Below are 12,237 nucleotides of genomic sequence, written 5' to 3' on the forward strand. Positions count from 1 at the left end.
TATTCTTCTTGGTAATGAGTGGTTTGCATCTTCTGGTGTAGCCTCTGTATTTGTGATCATGAAGTCTTCTGCGAACAGCAGATTGTGAGACCTTCACTCCTGCCCTCTGGAGGTTGACTCTACAGTCTACAGAAACATGTTGTCTGCCAATTTAAAGAAAGATGCAACCAAACTTATTGGGAGATCCTTCATCATGCAGCAAGATAATGAGCCAAAACACACTGCCAAAACAACAAAGGAGTTCATCAGGGGCAAGAAGTGGAAGGTTTTAGACTGGCCAAGTCCATCTCCAGACTTAAACCCTACAGAGCATGCCTTTCACCTGCTAAAGAGGAGACTGAAGGGGGTAACCCCCCAAAACAAACAACAACTGAAAGAGGCTGCGCTGAAAGCATCACAAAAGAAGAATGCAAATGTTTGGTGATGTCAGTGGGTCACAGGCTTGATGCAGTTATTGAAAGCAAAGGATTTGCAACTAAATATTAAGTCTTTTTCACTTTAATCCATGTTAATTCGATCTGTTCCAATACTTTTGCTCACATGAAAAATGGGTGGGTTCAAACAAAAGGTGACATCTTCTAAGTTGTGTATCAGATCCAGATGTAAATACCTGTAAATAAAAGCTGCATGTAAATCTCTTGTGTGATATTAATCTTTTGATATCAAACTCAAATGTTTTCAGTCTACAGCAAAAATAAAGGAATTGGCCTCACTGTCCCAATACTTTTGGAGGGGAGTATATATATCCCCCGATTCCCCCCTCCCTTTTTTACAAATGAAAATTCAGGCCCTGTGTACTACTGAGTGAAAGCAGTGTGGGGCTGGCATGGGATGCATGTGTACAGCTCTGCGTCACGAGCTAACGGTGCGTCTGCAGAGAAAGTGCATGTGAACAGGAGACTTCTGGGCGAGAGAGACAGAAGAGACTGCAGTCCCCCGGGGAGAGAGACATCTTCAGCTGTTCTCTCCTGCACACTTCAGCCAATGCTGCTATTTTAGGAACAAATGAACAGGAGAAAGAGACGCTCGCAGACCAGAGGAGCACAGCCTGACGTTACACCTGTTTACAATCTCCGCTCATCCCATCACATGTGCTCGAGTGATGCAGATCAGGAGTTTGAGGCTCACAATTGAAAAGAGACCGTCTCAATGATCATTCTTTCACTTTTTTTTTTTATATAATATCAATCTTTTTGCCATTTAATTTGAGAAAACTATCAAATACACACAGAAACTCAATGAAACTCAATATGATGAACTCTTCACGCCAACCTACCAAAATCAGCAAACAAAAATAAAGTTTGGTTTAACTTAAAGAAAGAGACATAAATAATTAACTTTGTTTTGTACAGTATGTGCTTCTTAAAATAAGTAGTAGTAATTATTAAAACATTATCACAATATCTAAATATTGTGATGTTTTAATTACTTTAATTTGGTTTCAGTTCAAACAGTAAACCTCTGTTGTGCAGCACTTTGTTGAAAATGTGTTAAATTTTACTTTGATTACATTTTTTTAATTAAATAATCTGTTAAAGTTTTATGCATTTATCTAATTACTACAGTTTTTGATAAGTTTGTATTCAATTATAAAAAATCTTAAAAAATAATTTAGTTAATATATTGTTTTTAAAACGTTAATAAACTGTTTCATGAATTTAATTAATTAGACATGCCTTTTGATTATCACAATTTAATTAAACCATTCAAATGCAATCCAGAAAAAATAAAATGGGGGAGAAAAAAAACCCAAAACTTATTTCTTGGGCCTCTAAAAGTGTAGAAACATCTCAAAGATCATCCAGAGAATTTTAATCTATACCACAGCAATGCAATTATTTAAGTATTTTCTTAAATTATCACAAATCTATTTTTTACTTTTACATTGTAGATTTACAAAAAAATTATTTAAATCGGTTTAGCATAAGGCTACAAGAAAAAAAAGTGACAAAATGAAGGGGTCTGAATACTTCTGAAAGGCACAGTAAACGTACATATTCTGTGTTTCGGATTCTGGTTTATAAATCAAAGCATCATCTCTCTGGGTGTAAGCAGGTCTGTCAGATGGACTCTGCTGCTAAACACTGACAGCAAACATCAGGACCACATGCATCCCTCACAAACACTGAAGCTGCAGCACGAAGCATGTCACGCACTGGCGTTCTACTGATTATGTGTTATGGGTGATGGGAACATCAGAGCCAGAGCTCCCACAGGCAGAGCTTCATTCATGAATAACCCCCTCATATGAGAAACACACACTGTGACCATGTGACCACCTCCTCCACCAATCACACGGCAGATGACAAACACACTTTATATGGATGTAGCTGCTCCATGAGATTCAATATTGTCGGGGGAAGTCGTGGCCTAATGGTTAGAGAGTCGGACTAGTAATCGAAAGGTTGCGAGTTCGAGCCCCCGGCCGGCAGGAATTGTAGGTGGGGGGAGGGAATGTCCAGCGCTCTCTCCACCCTCAATACCATGACTGAGGTGCCCTTGAGCAAGGCACCGAACCCCCAATTGCTCCCCGGGCGCTGCAGCATGGCTGCCCACTGCTCCGGGTGTGTGTTCACGGTGTGTGTGTGTGTGTGTGTGGATTTGTTCACTACTCACTGCTGTGTGTGTGCACTTGGATGGGTTAAACGCAGAGCACCAATTTCGAGTATGGGTCACCATACTTGACAATACGTCACGACTATTGTTCACTTGAGCACATTAAAATTTACTTGGCAAAGAACCCAACGTATTTAGTGCCAAACACAAATGTGTCCTGTGCATCATGATAGTCTAGTGGTGTAAAATTATACAGCATATGCTTCAAATTCAGATATAAATATAAAACATCAATTTTTACAATGGATTTAGCTAAACTGCCCAGCATTTTGTGTGTGTGTGTGTATATATATATGCAGAACTGGCTTTTTGATTAAAACTGTTTGTTTCATGGGAAAAAAAAAATTCAACCCTTTTACATTTATACACAGTGTCTTGTGAAAGTATTTGTACACCTTCATTTTTTTCACATTTTGTTATGTTGTTGTTGCCTTATGTTGATTACTTTGAATTGTCTCCATACATGACAAAGCAAAAAAAAAAAAAAAAAAAAGGTTTGTGAACTATAAATTACAAATAAAAAACTGAAATAATTACATTGTATTTGTATCTGGGACACTTGAAATTTAGCTTAGGAGCATTTCAATATCGATTTTAGATGTTACTACGCTTTCCCCCGGCTTCACAGACAAGGCTTTAAGGGGTCATCGGATGCCCATTTTCCACAAGTTGATATGATTCTTTAGGGTCTTAATGAAAAGTCTACAACATACTTTGGTTAAAATTTATCACTGGTAGTGTAAAAAACACCTCCTTTACCCTGTCAAAATCAGCTCTGTTTTCAGCACGCTGTTTTTTTTAGTCCATGTTGCTTTAAATGCTAATGAGCTCTGCTGACTCCGCCCCTCTCTTCCGTGGAGTGACGAGCAGACCATAGATGTGTGTAGATTCCCTATTTGACCGCTCCAGATATGTTGACGCATCAGCAGTCTCGCATTCACCATAATAATCAATGAATATCCAAAGATCCAAAGCTATTTTCATTATTACATCCAACAACAAAACACCTCAATCGCTTAATCGGAGACATCTCGTCTTCCCTGCACCGGAGGAGGACAGCTCTCAGCTCACTCAGGGCGGGTCTAAGGCAAGACGGCCTTGTCAATCAACTATCGTGGGAGGGGTCTGTACAGAACTATGTCATTCTGACAGGAATCTCAGAACAGCCTGATTTGAGGAAGTGGATTTAAAAAAACACTGGGTGGATTTTTATCATTATGGGATGGATGTGTACACACTCGTCCAACGCACATTTATGTTCAAACAACTTGTAAAGTGAATTTTGCATCCGATGACCCCTTTAAGCCTAGTCCCAGACTAAAATGTAGCCTTAGTCTAAGCTGTTTCAACTGAAAGAAGCTTGCACTGATTGATCTTAAAACATGTCAGTGCTTTTGTTTTGTCTAGAGATGCACAGGAGTAATGTTTCGAAGGCATTTTCATAAAAATTACTTAAATGTCCTAACTGAACTATGGCCTAATCCTGGCTTATGGCTAGTTTCCATAGGCTACTAAATCGATTACCAATGGATTATAAATATACTTAATTATGAAAATACCAGAGATGGCTTGAATAACACAGATAAACTATACATTGTCGTAGTTGAGTGTTTATTGTATTTGTTTTATCATTCGAAATGTTTATATCTTACTCAGTTACAGCGATAGCCTTGTCCATATTGGGGATTTCCTGGAGCTTCATGAGTTCTGCTACTTTTGTGACTGGATGTGTGGAGTGTTTGTGCGAGGGCGCCCTCTGGCGTCCAGTATGAATGAAAAAGACATCACGTGTTTAGTGCTAATGACCAATCCAATTATTAACTGTTAATTTTATTTTATTTATTTTTTTTTAAGTATAGCTTTGGCACTGGTATCGAAACAAAACAAAATGATACCCAACCCTAGCAAACACAAAGAAATACAACAGTGTATTTTATCATTTTAAATTTTTACACAGACAATTGCCGTTTCTCAATATGCGTTCTTGTCTGTTCTTGTGGACTTGTGAAACGTCATTGCCCAAAAACCCACGTAATTTTCTAAATATTACTGTTATTGTGTCATGAAATGTAGTTCTAAGAGTTTTTCAGACGAGAATGTAGGTCTAGTTGTTTAAAACTCAAATCTGCGGTATATTTATGAAGATAGCGATGTCGATTTCGGAGCTCCAGGCGATCAGTGCTCATGTATCTGCCTCAAGCAGCCTTAGCTCCGCTAGTCCTGCCAACATTTCCCGCTGGCTCTGATGTCTCTGTAGTGATATTAAACATAAGATACAATTCGTTTTGGGTATATTTAACAGGCATTCGTGGTCTCACGAATCTATTATTTGTTCCTGGTCATATCGTTTTGGCTGAGCACAAAGTTATGTTTAACTTTATATATTTATTTTGAACTTTACAGTACAGTGCTGACTTTGTAGCATACGTTTGACTGAATTGTTTGTTTTTGTCTTTATTTCCTCTTATATAAGCCTCTTATACTTTGTACTTACATTTTTATAATGGCTATTATTGTTCATTAAAACTGACATTTAAGAATAAGAGGTAGAGTTGTGCTTATTGTTGTGCCATCTCGTCGATCGCTACTTTCCAGCATACACCACGCCAATCAAGAAAGAGTACTGTTGGCGGTGGAAACGCACGCTGGATCAGGGTGTTCGGTCCCGAATCGTACTGTACTGACCCGTACCGCTCAGTGGAAACGAGCCATTAGTCTAAGCCCTGTCTGTGAAACCAGGCCTTTGAGTTTAAAGTTAATCTGTGGCAAATTCAATTGAAAGGGTAAGATTTGGAAAGGCACACACCCCTCAGGTCTAACAATTGAGAAAACATATCAGAGCAAAAACCAAGCCTGTAGAGCTCAGAGACGAGATTGTGTCAAGACACAGATCTGGAGAAGAGTTCAGAAAAACTTCTGCAGCATTGAAGGTTCACTGAAGCAAGCTGAAGTATATTTACTTGAGCATATTTACCTGAGAATAAGTTAATAATTAAGTAACACATTTGCGGTTCTCTGACGTTGGTTAATGGTCACATGACATGCAGGTAAACAAATATATTTGTTTATATATATATATATATATACACAGTTGTGGTCAGAATTATTGAAACCCTTGGTAAATATGATCAAAGAAGACTGTGAAAATTAACCTGCTTTGTTAATCCTTTTGATCTTTTATTAAAAAAATTCACAAAAAGCTAACCTTTCATTGGATAATAAGAATTTAAAATGGGGGGAAATATCATTATGAAATAAATGTTTTTCTCAAACACACGTTGGACACAATTATTGCACCCCTAGAAATTCTTAAGAGTAAAATATCTCTGAAGTATACTCCCATTCATATTCACAATTTTGAGCACTCTAGGGTGATTTTGAACATGAAATTATCCAGCCATGGCTTCCTGTTTCACAGAAATATAAATAGGAGGGAAAACAAAGCCCAAATTCCCTTAATCATCCATCACAATGAGAAAAAACAAAGAATATATTTCTGATGTGCAGCAAAAGATAATTGAGCTTCACAAATTAGTGAAGTGGCTTTAAGAAAAGAGCTAGAGCAGTGAAAATCCCCATTTCCACCATCAGGGCAATAATTAAGAATTTCCAATCAACAGAAAATGTAATGAAACTGCCTGGAAGAGGACGTGTGTCTATATCGTCCTAATGCACGGTGAGAAGGAGCGTTTGAGTGGCTAAAGACTCTTCAAGGATCACAGCTGGAGAATTGCAGAAAATGGTTGAGTCTCGGGGTCAGAAAACCTTAAAAAAAAATTGTCAAACAGCCCCTACATCACCACATGTTGTTTGGGAGGATTTCAAGAAAAATTCTCCTCACTCATCCAAAAACAATCTCCAGCATATTCAGTTATCAGACACGACTGGCACTTCAAATGAGACTGGCTTCTATGGTCAGATGAAACTAAAAAATTAGCTTTTTAGCAGCAAACACTCAAGATGGGTTTGGTGAACACAGGGATAAAAAGTACCCCATGTGTACAATGAAATATACTGCTGTATTTGTGATGCATCTTGTTCAGACACATGGCATCATGGATTCTATCAAATACCAACAGATAAAAAATCAATAAGTGACTGATTCTATTAGAAATCTTATAATGGGCCATGTTTGGATCTTCCAACCGTACAATAATCCAAACACAAACCTCAAAAACAACACAAAAATGGGTCACTGAGCACACAACCAAGCTTCTGCTGGCCATTCCAGTCCTCTGACCTGAACCCTGTAGAAAATGAGTGAGGTGAACTGAAGAGAAGAAGCACCAACATGGAGCTGGGAATCTAAAGGATCTGGAGTGATTCTGGATGAAGGAATGGTCTCTGATCTCTTGTCAGGTGTTCTCTACCTCATCAGGTATTATAGGAGAACATTTAGAGCTGTTAAACTGACAAATGGAGGTTTCAAAAAGTATTGAATAAAAAGATGTTTATCAGAGAAAAACATTTATTTCATAATGATATTTCCCCCCATTTTAAATTCTTATTATCCAATGAAAGGTTAGCTTTTTGTGAATTTTTTTAATAAAAGATCAAAAGGATTAACAAAGCAGGTTAATTTTCACAGTCTTCTTTGATCATATTTACCAAGGGTTTCACTAATTCTGACCACAACTGTGTGTGTATGTGTGTATATATATATATATATATATATATATATATATATATATATATATATATATATATATATATATATATATATAATAAAATGGATTACATTACTAACTACAATTTTTATCATGTAATTTGGGAATCAATAACTAACTGCAATTTGTAAATGATCTACCCAGCACTGATGCCAGCCCACATGAAAAAATACTATAGTAATTACTATAGTGTTTTTAAACCATACTATATTAAAGTACTTTAATTAATTTGTTGTGGTAATTCTATAGTTGCTGTGGTAATATAACAACTATATTAATATAAACAAATTACTTTACCCAATACTTCTACAACTATAGGGTATATTACACTACAGTTTACTGTAGTACAAACTACAGTATTTATTACCGTGTATCAGTTCACTATAGTTAATACTACAGTATGCTGTAGCATTCATTAAAGTGCTGTAAATACTAGAATATATACAGGGCTGGGCGATAATTTGATAACGATAATTATCGCGATATAATTTTCCTCGATAAAACATGAAAAGTTCGACAAATGTTCGATATAATGTCTAAGCACCAAAAGCAGAACGAAACAGCGCGACTCATTTGAATCGCTCCACGCTAGCACTAAACAGCGCTGTGAGATCCAGTGTGAAGCGCTTGAATTCAGCGATCAACACAAATGACTCCGTGATTTAAACTAGTTTACAGCCAAACAGCAGACCGTCAGAAGGCTTTTCAATCTACACATCGCCATCATTTACCGTGGATTTACTGTAGTAGCACTCACTGCACCATGGTATTGTGGCAGAAAAGTGGGATATTCTCATTGAATTTTATTACAGGAGTAATGTATATAATTATAATGTATGTATTTGAGGTTAAGCTATAGCATGTGTTCATTTATACAGAATGTTTTTAGACTACTGTTTTTCATACAAATAGGCTACCTAAAAACCATATAGTTATATTTTACCATGATATTGAGGTGCTATGTGTGTGGTTTTAACTGTTTATCATCATGATTTAAATGTATGCTACTATAGGAGACCAAAGCTTGATAAAAATAAATAAATAAATAAAAATTGGTCAGAATAAATGTAACCATATAAAACTGAGCTTGGTACAATTTTTACAGATGTTACTGATTTTAAAAATGAACAAATTTACCTCTGCATCCTAGCTCAAGCTACTATCAAATGTGCATTTCTAAGAGACCAAAAAAAGTCATATTATTATTAATATTATCATCAGGCAACCCAAACCCGTTTCTTGATTTGAAACGATATCACTCATTAGAACATGCAGAAACTAAGAAATACATTTTTCTATTTCTATTTATTATTTTAAGGAAAATTAGCAAATGGAGCAACATTCTGTCTTTAAACTTGAAATATTTGACATTTATCGTGATAATCGCCCAGCCCTATATACAGTACTATAATACACTTTACTATAGTATGGTTCAAAAACACTTACTACAGTAAGAATTACTATAGTATTTTTTTCATGTGGGAGTGCTATGATCTACTGTTTGATCTACAGCACTGCATGACAGTTGATGTCAACTAACCACATGCATTCAACCCGTTCATTAACTGCAATGGCAAACTAGATTAATACAACGCAGTTCCACTGATGAACGCATGTTGCCCCGCCCCTCGAGCGCAGCCACGCCTCCTCCGCGTGACGTCACGCCCCAGGGTGCCGTGAGCAGCAGCAGACTGTAGGGGGCGTGGCAGATGACCCGCAGGGTGTTTGTGAATCTGAAGGCCATTCAGTGCTCAGAACTTAGCATGTTACTAAAACAAACCACTGATTTGAGTTTAAACAAACGATCTCAGCGCACTGCACTTTCAAAATAACTTCACTGGCATTACCAGAGCTCCCAAAGAACTAACGTTATCAATAATGACGGACAGATCATAAACAGACAGGTTTGCAATGGCATCAGTCTCTGTAGAACTTGCCAGAATTACAGAAACACCCTAAAAGATGGTCTTTCGCTTTACCTTATTTGCGGTTTGCACAAGAGGGCTGTCCTCGATGCACAGAAATCAGGGGATCATCTGAGGCCAGGCACATGTAGATGTATTTCCCCTCCACAGCCAGAAATAAAAGTTACTGTCGGCGGATTGAATCCTCAGCAGCAGTTATCCGTCGACTTCGAGAAATCGCTGTTTTTACGCTTATTACGGCAACAGCTGTCGGTCAGTCATCCCCTAAACTGTTTTTGAGGAAAGCATAACCTCAGAATCCTGCAAAGTGAAGCTCACTAACTGCTCCAGTGCCGTGACAAGACATCGCGAATTGCGACAAACATTTACATTTCCGTTTGTCGCTCCATATTCCGTGTTTTTATCGCCTGCGGAAAGCAGCCCGGCTGCGGCGAGGCATCCTCGGCTAAACCGACACAAGATCACACTTACAACTCTTTTGGCGCCATATTAATGACGTACCAAAAATTTCCGTTAGCAGCGAGCGAAGAAAAGCCCGTTATTGCTCGCAAGCGTCACAGACGGCGGAGAAAACGCGTTACCTGTCAAGTTTGGAAATGTCCATCAAGAAGCGAGCATGAAGAAGAAAGTCAGCGGCTTCTCTCCTCAAATGAGTGAACGGGGCGGTTCGCAGAAATAATCGACCATTTTACAGTGAATCCGATGGGGGGAGCCATGAACAAACACGGAGGAGGAAGTGCTGTTGATACAATATGACATGTTCAGGTGCAGCCTCGTTACATATGTATCTGTTTACAGCACAAACACGTGTAAAGTTTCCAAAGTCACGTGTGATTCAGGCGAGAACTGTACCTCGAGGAATGGCCCCCAAAACACACCAATATCAACATATTCCAGTGGCATTTATTACAGAATCACACAGATGTAGTCAGTGTTTGTGACTGTGCTTCTTCTGCTGAGAACTAACTTCACACATCCACTGAAAACCACCAAACCCACCTGAGAACAGCTGTTGACCTCGTCTCTGTAGTGTGCAAAGAGCACAAGGGAGAGGTTTTTAAAAGCCTCAGTTAACTTCATATATTTCCATTGACATAAAGGACATTTAATTTATGATATTCAGAATAAGTAACTACCCTAAGCAAGGGGTTTAAGTAATATAAGTAATATTTAAGTTATATTTAAATATAACTGCCAAATGACTAAATGCAAATGACTAAATGTAAATTTAACATTTAGTCTATCTATCTATCTATCTATATATATATATATATATATATATATATATATATATACACTGCCGTTCAAAAGTTTGGGATCAGAAAGATTTTTAATGTTTTTAAGGGAGTCTCTTCTGCTCATCAAGGCTGTATTTATTCGATCAAAAATACAGAAAAAACAGTAATATTGTGAAATCTTATTGCAATTTGTAATATTGGTTTCCTATTTTAATATACTTTAAAAGTGTAATTTATTTCTGTGATCAAAGCTGTATTTTCAACATCATTACACCAGTCTTCAGTGTCACATGATCTTCAGAAATCATAATAATATTCTGATTTATTATGAGTGTTGAAACTGTTGTGCTGCTTCATATTGTTGTTTGGACGTTTTTTCTTTGATGAATACAAAGTTAAAAAGAGCAGCATTTGTTCAAAATAGAAGTCTTTTCTAACAATATAAGTCTTTACTATGACATTTATTAATTTAACACATCCCTCCGGAATAAAAGTATTAATTTCTTTAAAAATAAAGAAAAATTTACTGACCCCAAATTTTTTAATAGCATTGCATATTGTAACACAACATTTCTGTTTTAAATGAATGCTGTTCTTTTTAACTTTTTATTAATCAGAGAATCCTAAAAATATATATATAATATATAGGTTTCCAAAAAAAAACTGTTTCCAATATTGATAATAAATCAGAATATTATTATGACATTTCTGTGATCTGCAGCTGTATTTTCAGCATCATTACTGCAGTCTTCAGTGTCACATGATCTTCAGAAATCATAATAATATACTGATTTACTACTCGGTTATATTATTAATATTGCCATTTCTATTGACATAAGATTATTATAATTTATGATATTTATAATAGCAATTAAGCTCCCTAAGCAAGGGATCTATAACTGGATATTATTCAACACACGTTTCATTTCCACTTCTTTCTGCATCCCTTTAAACAATACGGAGCACATATTGTTATATTAGGAATGTTGATGGTTAGTAATAAATCTGAGTCATTGGTTTTCATCTCTACATCCAGCATGAAGACCTGCCTCTTTGCTTTGAAGTGTTTGAGTGATGTAGCAGTCAGAACCGCTTCCTCGACTATAACAATGACTCATATTCGACTATAATGGATGTTGTAAATAATCTTTCTCTTGAGGACCACAGTCTTGCAGCTGAAGCACATTTGTGTTCCAGATTACAGCGTTGGTCTGACCAAGCAGACGACTCATCAGATTTCCCCCCAAGTCATATAAAACATGCCATTATTTTGCCATAGCAATCTGTTTTATCGTGAAAAGGGGCAAAGAGAGGTAAAACTATCACACAAATGTTAATAATTATGTGAAATGCATATGAAGCAACATCCAAACACATCTGATTTTTATATTAAACATTCACATAATGAAGCATGTGGAAATACATATTTATATTTATAGGCCTTGTCAAGGGAGGTGTATTTTTATTTCTATTTTTTGTGCAAATGAAAAAAGCAAGGCTGTGAGGGATAGATGCAGAGTGTTGTTGTGGAAATGCATATTTCTAAAACATATCCTGGTGACAGAAAACAGATGTAAAGCAAGACCTTAAACAGGATAGTGCACACAAAACTAACAATTCTGTCATGGTTTACTCACTCTTCCCTTTTTACAAAACTGTATGAGTTTTTTTCTTTTGCTGAACACAGAAGAATATATTTCAAAGAATGTTGGGAAACAAAACAGCTGACGGTAGCCATTGACTTACATTGTAAACACTAGATTACTTCAAATTGTAATCCATTACTGATGA

At 36.7% G+C, this 12,237-nt stretch overlaps 1 pseudogene across 1 annotated transcript in view; it reads right to left on the bottom strand.

The window, feature by feature from the left end:
* LOC306862618 (protein Jade-1-like) overlaps window positions 1–9,469 on the bottom strand; it is a 43,471-nt pseudogene extending 34,002 nt beyond the window's left edge. The window contains exon 1 of the transcript XR_013786080.1: window positions 9,263–9,469. The product of XR_013786080.1 is annotated as a protein Jade-1-like (transcript). The remainder of the gene's footprint in view (window positions 1–9,262) is intronic.
* Window positions 9,470–12,237: the final 2,768 nt, after the last annotated feature.

The sequence above is a fragment of the Barbus barbus genome (genome assembly GCF_936440315.1).
Source record: "Barbus barbus genome assembly, chromosome: 43".
In the NCBI taxonomy this organism is placed as follows: Eukaryota; Metazoa; Chordata; class Actinopteri; order Cypriniformes; family Cyprinidae; genus Barbus; species Barbus barbus.